Source organism: Chaetura pelagica, unplaced genomic scaffold (assembly GCF_000747805.2).
Source record: "Chaetura pelagica isolate M959 unplaced genomic scaffold, ChaPel_1.0 scaffold142, whole genome shotgun sequence".
NCBI lineage: Eukaryota > Metazoa > Chordata > Aves > Apodiformes > Apodidae > Chaetura > Chaetura pelagica.
The window spans coordinates 3,636,628-3,649,490 of record NW_009952973.1 but is presented as its reverse complement, the minus strand read 5'-3'; positions in this window follow the sequence as shown (position 1 = coordinate 3,649,490).

Here is a 12,863-nt window from a genome sequence, read left to right as displayed (position 1 = left end):
AGCATATAATTTTCAGTTGGGTTTTTTTCCCCATCTCTCCCATAGATATCTCTGCAAGACAGAATTAATTCTAAATTAGCATAGCCTTTTTTCCCATCTCTAAAGCACCATGTCAGTTGTCTAAGCTCCAAACCCCAAATTTCAGGGAAAACAGAAATTCTTTCCACTTGCCTAAGTATGTTTATCACTAAAAGTTTTGCTGTACGTTTTCATGGGTTTAAATAATAGGACTCTGCATCCTTGCCAAGACAGAAAAGGATGGGGTGTGGTTAAGTGGCACAAGCAGGCACTCACACGTGTCCCCTCACAGTTCTACAATATGTATCTGATTATGCCATATGAGTCTCTGCTGTTCTAACTCAGAGATTATCTTCAGTGACCAAAATGTACAACTGTTTGCGCAGCAACAATATACACAGATTATTTTTAGTTCAAACATGTGGCACCACTCATGATGCAGCTGCTTTCATGCATTAATGCATTGTGATACAAAACCCTAACTGCAAGAAACCAAATTAATTGCAAGCAACGAGACATTTTGGACTGAAAACCCCTTTTGGCTACATCAGAATCGAGTTGTTGACTTTTTAAGCGAGAAGAGATATGAATCATGGAAAATATTTCATTCTTAACCCCTCAAAGTACCCAATATTCCTGAACTAATGCAAAATGCAGTTGTGTTGGCTTAGAAATCACAACTTCCCTGCCAAAGGTTAATTTAGACTATTCATCCAAGATTAGTTGCAAGTTTTTAAAACTGTAAATAAATTCTTGTTCCTAAACAGCACAGGTTTTTAAAGCAGAGAGTATAACCCACAGCCTATAAAAGGAAAAGATTTAAAGCAGAAATGGGACATTTGACTTCTGCATATTTGGAACATTTAATCACCCTCTTGGTTATATGGAATAAGTTAGACTGGCAGCTTTTGCTTCAGCTCCTTAGTGAAAGTACATTTCTTCAATAGAGCCTTAATGCTTTGTAGGATGATTTAGAATCTAGTCCTGCATCTTTTACAGACAACTGTAGAACTCTTTGTTTCAGGAGGGAAGAGGCCCAAAGACTGTAAATGCCTAAAGGTACAGACCATAACTTTTTCTCCTATTTGAACAATGGTGTGCATCTTTTCACATACAAATCACAACATACTAATATATGCATAAAAGCATGAGTACTATAAAGAAATGCAGCTGGGGAGGCAAAGTAATTTTTTGGAGACCTGTGTCTCAGACATACAAGCTTTGGCAGATTGGGCTGTGACACTTCAAAACACTGATGCTATTGAATCACCTCATACTGTCCCTTTGCTGTGGACAACTGCCCATATAAAACTAAAATCCTGGGTCTGCCTTACATAGTATAATTTTAGCACACATTTACACTCACTCTCAGTTTAACTCTTTTGTCCATGCTGCCAATTACCATATTAAAATAAGCAAATGTGTTTCTTTGTTGTCCTGACCTGAGGGGAAAAAAACCCAAACAATAAGTTCACTGAACTCTCAAAACAGACACACATCCATCAGAGAATCTTGTGTAATTTAATCTCATTTTCACATTTCTTTTCCACCTCTGAAATTTCTGTGTGTGCATGTGGGAGCACAACATTTTAATCCTGTTTAGGTTGAAAGCAAATGTGGTTTTGATGGGTTCACATCTGACTCAAGTAGTCAGGTGCTTAGTATTTACAGTAAGACAAGTTCAAAATTAGAGAAAATATTTAATGTCATTCTTGACATCACTAAAGCAAATTCCTCAAAGTTGAGGATAGCAGAATTATGAGGCATAGGACAATCAAGGCTAGGTGATCACACAGGCCCACAGGTGGTGAGCAACCTACACTGCCATTCAATATGTGCCCCAGTGCACAGTGGCTGCCACGTGCATCCTTTGACTTGAATACTTTTCCAGTCAAAGAGTTTGATAGACCTGTCTCCCCTCAAAATGGTAGCTACTTGCAGTGTTTTTTGTGGCTGAGATCTTGAAGAGTCAGGCTCTACGTTGCAAGCAGTCAGGAGTGCGTTTACAGCCTCAGAAACCCCTCAGGCAATAACTGTGCTTCCTGTATCCCCACTCAATCTCACTGCACGGAACTGGGTGCTCAGTTCAAATGGACAATGCTTCTGGTCTGCCACAGCCAGACTTCAGTTACCAATGCCTCGGTGTGCATACGGTCCAAACTGCCAGCAATCAACTCATCACAGTGTCCTCCAGAGTAGGAAAAGCTGGTGCCTCCATAGCAAAACTCCTCCAGTCCACAGACCCAGCTTCTGTCCAGATGCCAAAAACGTACCCTGCAAGACAGAAGCAGCATAAAACCTTAACACACCTGCCAGGTGATTCTTTTCTTGAAAGTACCTGTCATCGATGGCCTTTTTTTCTGAGTCTGTTTCTCAGTAGGCATTCACTATCACACAGAAACATTCAAAAAATAAGAAATTCTTAAACAAGGAGTTCAGTTCAGACGGACAATAGACACTTTTTATTCAATTTCCCTAAAGCAGTCCTAATTTTTCATCTGACAACCAAATCAAAAGCTGTCTGTAGAAGCAGCCATAAATCAGAAATTTGAGGGGATAACCCATGTGTAGCTATAATCAAGAATTATTATCTGGTCCGTTTAGCCTTTTTAGGCCCACTAGATTATCTGGAGAGAATAAACAACACTGGAATTTCAAAAATCCAAGCACTCATTTTAAGGTCACAGCAATCGTATACATCACTGTACTGCATGAACAAGACTAGTTGTAAGATGTATTGTAATTGTCCTATGGAAAGTATCATCCTGTTGAACTTCACATTGTTCTTAGTTCTAAAGTCTACTGTAAGTTTCTTACGCAGACAAGGACTTTTCTGAGAGGCTGCAAAGACCACAGCAACCTACCATATTCAGTGCTTTTGTCAGATCAATAAAATCTTGTAATGTTACAGCTTCTGCATATTTCCTTTGATAAAGATCTTAATTTCCAGCATGGAGTCCTTACAAACTTTTTTACCCTAGAAAAATTTCCCTTTTTCTAGAGTTGTTTCTGTTACTATATTCTGCAAGCTTTTACTAACACTAAAATTAGCATTAGTGAAAATTAGTTTTGAGCAGCTCTCAAGCATACTTAGTCACATTTCATTGCACACACTGAAATTTTATTTTCTGATAGTTACTTAGTTAGCTGTGTTTTGTGCCAAGCACCTACTTACATAGTACAAGAGACCTGGAAGTCTAATCTGTGATACTGCTTAAAAATGGAAAACTATAAAACAAAACAAACCACAAAAAATGCCATTTAACATTTTCAAAAATTTCTTTAATGTAAAATCTTCAATGCATGTATCAATAACTAAGCAGCTGTCCTTGCAGTTACCTTGTGATGTCTCCATTAGCCCATACCCATCTTCTGCTATTTATATAGAAACAATCAGCAGTGAAAGTTGTGAATTTCAGATCCTGCTTTATCCTGTCCTTTATTTTCCTTACTCCTCTGGATGATACAATTTTAGACAGCAACATTTCTTCGGTCTTACTCCCCTCTATGCAAATGTGAGAGCTTAAATTAGAAGAACTATTATAATGTAAGCCATAAAGGAGGAGCAGAGATCACAAGAACTTAACAGTTGAATAATCTGATTTGTCAGCAATACTTAGGTACATCCAGGATGTCCTAAAGCAAGAGGGATATTAAAATACAGATACAGCTACATCAAGTGACATAAAACTAATTAGCAAAAGGAATTTTAAAGACCAGTTGTTTTGTTAGTGTTGCCCAAATGTGCACTAAATAATAAATTCCACAGTTAAATATGTGTTTTATGAGAGTCTGCTACAGTGGCTCAGAACAAGCCTTAGACACAGCATGCTTAGTCACATTTTTGGTAGTAATTATTTTTGCCAACTTTTAACTTACTTGTGTGATGTTGCATAGCAACAGGTTATTCTGTTATTTGTTTTTATTTTTAAATAGATAAAAGCAGTACAATCTAACATTTCTGGTTAAAAAGCCATTTATCTGATGATCATCCATGTATTACAAATGGAATGAAACACTTTTCTAGACCTGTCTTACCTACATATTTATTTTTGCTAAACAACTGTTCTTCTTCAGATCTGCAATATGTTTCATGACTTAGAAATACTAAGTATTAGGCCACAATGATTGAACCATAATGAGCAGTCCTCAGGTATGACTGAACCACTAAGAATATGTGCAGAAACATAGTGCAGTTTTCATACTCTACACAAATTTATTTTCATTTCTGTGAGTGACTAAAGGTATAGAGCTTCTCAAATGAACTCTGCTTGGGAGGCTTTTCCCTCAGTGCTACTGTTTGTTACATCACTTGTTACTTCCTGTACAGCTGGGTTCCAGGGAGGGAAGGGAGCATGAGCAAACTGACTTCAGGGATTGCTTATATTTAACAAGTTGAGCAAGACCTGCTAATAGACATATTTGATATCTGTATCTCATGCAATTGTAAACACAGATTTAAACATTTTCTTCTACTACCATCTTTACAGAAAAATGTAACTGTGCAGATTGAAAATTATCTGGCATGTGCAATAGGAGGCAGAAAAAACCCCACCTTACCAGCCTCTACCTTGCAGATTCTTGTCCTCAACTACACATATTGATGCCACTTCTTTATATTACTGAACTGACTAAAATAGACACTGGGAGAGTATATGATGTAACCATGCTTTACTCAGAATGTGACTTTCCAAATGAAGACGTTGAGTCAAACCTGGAAAAACTGACTTTGCCAGCTCCTGTTCTGATACAAAACCTAAAGGCATAAGATTAAAACCTCTGGTTTTGTTTATTGGCTTATGCTCAGAGGTAACTATGCAGTAGTACTGCAACCCACCAGTTTTAATCTTGCTTTAAATCTTTTATCATTAGGGATAAAAAGAAATGTCCTGCATTTGGGTTTTTGAAGGATCCACAAGAACTTATGCTGTAGCAACTTTCAGCAATATGTATCATCACTGTCATTCTGTCCTGTTTTCAAGATGTCTGGTAACTCAATTTTCCTTGCTCATGCTCAGAATCTTGAACACTACTAGGGTTATCTTTGCTGATAAAAGATCAGAATCTTACACAACATCATGAAGAAACATAAAAACATTAGTTCTTCTATAGTGATCATATTCCCTTTAGATGTTGAAATCCAAAGCTATGACACAGCACACTCAAAACCATCCCAAACCTTCTCTCCAGATGTGGCTACACAGCCATCCCTCAAGACCACTGCCTTACATGACTACAGTTAGCAGCTGCTGCACACATGGAACCTGCATTTCTTACCCCTACATAACCTTAATTACTCTTTCATTTCTAGTACTGCATCTGCTACTTAATAACATGGGTCTTGGCAAGATGGTGATGATTTAGCTATGCCTGTGCAAATATATTCAGTGACACAGACTATAGTCTGATCCAAAGCAAAGATTTTGCCAGCCCTCATCACTGACATTTTGTGTTTGACTTTATGATGTTATATTGGATCTGAAATATCGCTTAAAATCTTTTCTGCCCTCTGAGAGAGGAGTTTCCCTGTACTTAGGCACATTATTTTTTTATTTTTATTTTTGTTGTTGTTGTAAAGCAAGCATAAGGCTGTTTTAATGAGACAGGGTATTTTTTAAAAATTATCTTCCTTATCCACTGAAAATTACCTTAGGAGCATATAAACAAAAAGTGATTCCTCCCCTTCCCACCCATTTCAGTTGCTACTTCAGCAGGTCAATACACAGCATTTTGGAACACAATTCCCAGGGCTAGAAGAACAGGACAGACAAGTTAATACTGCCTGTCAGTCTTCAGACACTGAAGATGTTTTTAGCCTTTAGTGAGATATCATGTGAGGCATAACATTTTTACCATAATGCTGGAAGTTTTTACACAATAAACTCTTGACAAGATACATTAACATTTTGCAATAGAATTGAAGAACATGATGAATATACCCTAACATGTCTGTCAGGAGCCTTCAATAAATTTTACCACTTAATCTGTATCAGATTTAAAATAGTTTTTCTTGCCACAAACATTATTCTTAAGTAGATGTCAAGGCTCAGGCCTTCAGCAAATGCTAGGCACTTACTTTTGCTTCACAGGATCTGATTCTACCATGCAGGTATCACAGACCTTCAGAAAGTCCAGGGCACTTTCAAGATGCCGTCAAATCACAGAGGAGTTGATCAGGTACTGCTAGTGTCCCACAGTTCAGGCTAACTTGAAGTCCCTTCATGCTGCATCTGTGAAGGTTTGGATGGGATTAACAAGTGGGGTGTTCCTCTGCCTGTCTTACAGGGTATGTTCCTCATACCCAGACATATCAAAGCTGCATGGAGTCTCCTCAAAAAGACAGGTAAAAAAGAATGTATATAGCATAGCAATAAAGACCTGGAATATGATAAACTTAGACTCAATTCCCAATACCATATAGATCTAGATTCTCACTGCAGAGAACAAATTTACCAAGTTGGGTGTTTTTTTACATACATACAGGTTTATGTATGTATGCATTGCTGTGTTCAGAGACATGGAAAAAGGAGAGCCATGGGAATACACATCTTTCATCAGATGATTTCACATCTCCCCTCACTCCCTACCTCAATTTTGGCATTTCTTAATATGAAGTGCTTGATGCCCAAAAGACCTGACATTAGTGTAATTTTTTGTATATATGGCCTTTGGCTCTGCAGGCTATTTAAGCAGAAAAATCCTGCATCCCCATTAAAGCTTACAGAGCAATTTTTTAGACTGCCTGTAAAAAATGCTCCAGTACCTTCAGGACAAGGGATGAGCAATCAAGTTAGTATTTAAAGAACTGTTCCTATGGGTTGTGATCCTTGTTTACTGCCTCAGCAGCATAGCTCTATGGATTTCAGCACAGCACTTACCTATATCACCAGCAGAGCTCTCACTTTTATCAGTGTAGAGTTATCAGACTAAAGCAAGCATAGATAAACAGTTAAATCATATACTTGGATGTATCCAACTATTTGCCAGTCCTGTAGACCCGATTCTGCACATATGAGATTAAACTGTGGGGCCTCACATTGGCATTTTATACAAAATCATTTCTACAGAGATAACATAATTGCAGCAAAATCAGAACATTTACATGCTAACATAAAATTTGAGCTACTTCCATTTTTCTACAAAATTGGAATCCAAAACTCTCAAGCTTAAACGTTTTTCACCATAGAAATATTTTTCTTTCCTCCAAAAAGTAAGGGGAGTTTTTTAGTTGGGTTGCTTGGAATAGCTTGTTTCTAACCCAGATTTCCTAGAAACATAACCAGCCAGCTGGTCAGGTCTCCTCCAGGTTTAACTTTCCTAATGATGAGGGAAGAGGAACAATTTTGGTGCAGGATCTGTTCTGGAAAAGCCTCATTTTAAACCAATTTAAAAAGCAGAAAACCTTACTATGGCCACCATCTCTGCACTCATTACTTCTTTGCCAGCAACAAATCAGCACATCTACAAGAACTTCTATCAGAAACCCAGTTTCTTTATGCTGATTCTCTTCCATCTAAGAAATAAATAACCAGAAGGTTTTTTTCTTTTTGTTCTGATACTGTGAGGTCTACTTTCTGTGGTGGTGTAATAACAATGCAAGAAACAAAACCTATCAGTTTTGTGCTCTGTTCAGAACAGCGTGTAACTAACAGGACAAGGGGTAATGGTTTCAAGCTAGAAAAGGGCACATTTAGGTTGGACATTACAAAAAAGTTCTTTACTATGAGGGTGGTGGACCACTAGAAGGGGCTGCCTAGAGAGGTAGTGGAAGCCCCATCCCTGGAGACATTCAAGATTGGGGTTCTGAGCAATCTGTTCTAGTGTGAGATGTCCCTGCTTATTGTAGGGGGGGTTGGACTAGATGACTAGCTAGGGGGTTGGAGACTAGCTTCACTGCAGAGCATAAATATGAAAACAATGCTTACAATGAAAGAGTATTTTTACCCTGAAATGTAACTGATGCCCAAAGCATGCCTTCAAGAATAAAATTGCAAGATAGGAAGGAATACAAGTCAAAATCTAGTCTAAATGCTAATGTGATTAAATACTAAAAATCTAGCATAAGCTGTAATAGAAGATGTGTCTTAGTTTATAGGCCACAGACCAGATAGTTGCATGTTGCTTTTATCCATAAAAAGTCCTTAGAAAAAAAGATTTGAGTCCCTGCACCTCATTTATATTCATTTATTCAGTTAACTCACAAAATAGACTGGGGTGATGCAAAGCCTAATATTTGCCAAAAATTTTAGTTATGTATAATTTACCTGTCAAAAATCAGAACCAGCATGTGTAATGTGCATACTCCTGGCAGGTCAGCCATCTAAGAGCTAAAAAGAAAAAAAAAGAAAAAAGAAAGCTGATAAGTAACTGAGGGAGAAAGGAACCAATTATGACTGTTTTTTCAAGGCAAGAATTTCTAAATCAGCTCTGCTTTTTAAAATAGTCCCATGAATATGCAACATCCAATCTGGAACAAGGAAAATTTTCTCAAAAAGGAACAAAAGTAGACAACTGTTTAGGAATAGTCAGGAAATCTATTGTAGCTGATCCAAAGCAAGCTTTATAGTCTGCTTTCTCCATTAAACCCTATCAGACTACCATGTTCTTTACTTATTTTTTATTTCTTACTTTCCTTCAGTTAAAATAAAAGATTGCCAAAGAAAATTTATGATTTTATGGAGGTTTTATAGGCTGTGCATAAATGCTGACATTCTCCTGAGAAGGAATCTTTTCAAAGCTAAACAGTAGACACCATTCAATACTTTCCAGACTCATACTCTGCTAATCCTTGATAAAACCAGATAAAGTCAGATAAAATTAATAATTGAGAGAAGAAAAAGTGATAGAACTATATATTTAAATAAATTATATATAAAATAATTACACAATTTGGCACAGTGAGAACTCCTTTGATGCAGCTGAATCTATAAAGTTCAGTAGCTCTGCTTTTGTATCCATCAGGGCAGAGTGGGCTGACAGCTGCAGCAGCCACTAGCCTGGATAATTTTGAGATTATAAAAACTAAACAAAACCAAACAACCCATTAAAAATCTGTTAAAAAGATAATCAGGAGTAGATACTGTATTGTATAGGCCTACAGAAGACTGCCTAGGAAGTACCAACCTTATTATTTTTCAAAGTATGCACACTGTTCTGGGATTCAGCATTTATCTCAAAAGCAGAAAATGTACAGTAAGGCACAACAAATCTACAGTTTGACTACACAGGCCCAAATACTGACTCTTCCTACTTGGATGCACCTGAAAGAAAGAACCAACAGTAGCTACTACCTTAGAGAGTGTGTGCTCAAGGTAACCGTAATGCAACTGCTTGAACTTCCTGACTACACAGGAAAACCAAACTATGCTGCTGGCAGAAATTCCTGTGTCAGGTGCATGTCTTCTGCATCCAGAGCCAGGGCTCTGCTTTTTGTTGCCTTGCCTCTTGCAGGTAGCACTGGGAGGAGTGTGTGACATAACTTCTTTTTAACTATTATAGCAGCTCCTGCTGCTCTGCCTTCTCACAGAAATATCCTGTGTTCTGTCTTACATTGATAGAAATCTTGGGAGTCCTCAACTCCTAGTGGATGCACAGACTTGGATCCTCCCCTTTCTAACTGTAGGAGTGGTGTAATAATTGCTTTAAAGGGAGAAATCGATGCCTTGCTCGTAGTGATAACTGAGATTAAAGGGAAAATTGGAATGTAACGCACACACAGAGAAGGCAGAGGATGGGCAGCACATTCTCAGTTTGCAATTACAGAATTATTTTCAGATGTTTTCCTGAGAAAATATATAGTGTGCACATACCATGTCATACTGGGAGGGGCAGTACATATAATGATAGTTACTTGGGAACAGCAAACTGAAAAATATGAGATATAGGTGTGTAAAATTCCAACATGTGAAACCATTTTGTTCTTTTAGAATACATATTTTGAATATTCAGACTGACAGTTTACCAGTAATTCAGACTGCACAGAGATATTAATAAGATGTTCTGGCAGTACCAATACTTGACATCCACAAGGAATTCAAACAAAAACTATTTTGTCTGATTACAGAAACATACAATCAGTTTCAAATAAGGCACACAAAACAAAACAAAGTCCGAAACTTCTCTAATGGTGACTCTTTCATCATCTTTCCCAGAGCACTTGTTTGCATTTCTAGTGTCATCACTGATGATGGCAAATAAATATTCTTCCAAACAGGATTTATTCAGTAGGACTACAAACAGGGCTGTTCAAAGTTGTTTTTTCAGAATAAGCTCTGATAAGCAGGACAGCTAGAAGTGCTAAAATTAAAACTAGGATATTTACCATCTCACTTTGAAAGATGAAGCACCCAATTATAATGGTAGACTATAGAGACAGTTGAAATTCATGTTGTCAAGTTGGTCTAGAGGAGGTACATATCATAGAAATAGCTTGTAATTGAATGTCTTTCTCCCTTTGCACTTCAATACATGCAGCCTAGAAGTGGCATGAGCCTTAGAGAGTTCTCAGCTGCAGTCTCTAGGAGGTTTACATGGCAACCCACCACCTGTACCAAGAAGAAATAAATCATAATTGTCCCTTCTGGAACTCACTCTTGTGCATTAGCTGTAAGGGACAAGTATAGAAAAAGAAGAGTCTGGTTAAAGGACTATTTGTCATTTTGATATTGAACTGAAGTTGAAAACAAAACAACACCCTCTGCCTCAAAAATCCCCAAACAACCAGGCAAACAACCCAACAGAAGTAGTTCCTAGTTTTTGCAAAAGGTGAAAAACATTTTGTTTAATGCCAAGTGTATTTCCAGTCAGCACACATCTCATACATGGATTTTTTTGTGAACGTCCACACTTGTATGTTCAGTTTCACAAAGGAGAGTCTTCTGGATAACAGCAATTTTCTCAGATCTCTGTAAAAGTTACCCAACTAGCCTCTTCTTTTAATTGTCTCATCCAGTAGAACAGAATTATGTGTGTTGCACATACTCTGAAGAGACCTTATGTAAAAGGCTTGGGTAAGGAATAAACTAATCATTAACAATTCCAATTGCTAATGTCCCAATTAACAATTTATTAAAAAGGCAGGTAAACCAAGAGCTTTAAGAAAAAACAAACAAAAAAAAGCATTAAGATTTTGGGATCATATCCCAGGGACTTCTCTCACACTGTGGTACTTAGCTGTAAAGCTGCTATTATGTTTTTCAACTACAAAACTGGATTCCCTGTATTGTAACATCTTTTTCTTCAAGTTTACTATCAGCAAGCAGAGCACCAGTTTGGAAATAAATACTTCTCCTTCCCAAACTCCCCTCTTTGTTTTTTTGGTTTTTTTTGTCCTCCCTTTTGAAAGCCCAAATTGCCTCATGAGGCTCCATTAGGAAAGAGGGTTACCCACCTAAAAATTGTACCAGTTATTCATTAAACACTTCTAATTCTTTTTTTGGAATATAAATTGTTTCCACCTCCTTAGAAATGCTAATATCCCCTGATTGTGCAAGGCACGGTCATCTGCTGTCCTCAAACAGATGTTTCACTAAGCTCTAAGTAAATCATTGGCCCACTGTGAGATAAAATGCTCTTTCTAGCATCACATAGCAGTGTTCAAATTTCAGGGTGAAGGCTTTCCACACAATTAATCATGTATTCCATGGGAGCACACATACTGAATCACATTTTATACAAGCTTATGAACAGGATTAATGCACACAGCTTACTACGGTATCTTGACTGACTTTTGCTGTATTTCCAGCACTGAGGGGCAGATTGGTCTTTCAAGGAAAATTTACCAGTGACATTTTGGCATAAAGGTTCAAATATGAACTCCCACATTAAAATGCATATTTTTACTATTTCATTTTCTTGCCCACTGAAACAAGGAACTGAGCAAGATGAGGCTTATGCACATTTCTAACCAAGAGGGGAACTTTGTAATTACCAGGAAATGTTGGGGGTTTATTGTACAGGAGGAACTTCATAGCCAGAGTATTTCTCTTATCACACTGCTATAGTTATGCTCATAGGATTTTATCTTTTTTATTGAGAAAGAAGTATTAAATAGGCGTGGTTCTTACTACGTGGTTCATAACCTGGGGGCACTGCACGGAGCAGGTAGAATCCTGTGCTGTTCATCCTTTCAGGTCCAGGGATATGAGTACTTCAGAAGATGGGTAGTGCATGGAGAGTTTGTTTTAATTCCTCTGTACTATTACATTTTGCTTTTGCAACAATATAAAGAGTTTGAAGAGTCACAAATTACCACTTCCATTATGTAAAAAAACTGTAAAAACTGCTTTCAAGCTCCAGAATGTACAGATTTTGGCCCTGTTTGGCAGTGCTGAATAAGACAACAGCTTGCCCTCTTCTGGAACAATGTCACAATAGGTCTGTGATAATGATAAAATGTTTCAGATATCATCAATAATTTTTCAGACTCATTCAGTGTTTTTTGTCCTTCTACTCTACCAGACAACAAATAATTTATGCCATTTTCTGACCTAATCAGAGGCAGGTAGAAGAAATCTGGTTTTTAATTTTCTTTTGCTCTCATCTTTCATGGGATTAAATATTTACATTCTAATTAAAAAAGGAAAAGAAACTGATAATTTGTTCCATCTTAGTAAATATTCAAGTATTTCAGTTTCTGATTTTAGCTGTAATTTATCATAGAACTCTTTCTTACCATCAGAAAAGATAAACCAGCTTCCAGACTAAATGAACTGAAAAAACACTATCAAAGAAGTAATTAATAAGATTATACTGAGATATGATTTTAAGGGAAGTTAGAAAAAGAACAAGAGTTTCAACATGTTTCTGCAAATATTTTGGCCCAAGTAATAAATAAATTCTAATTG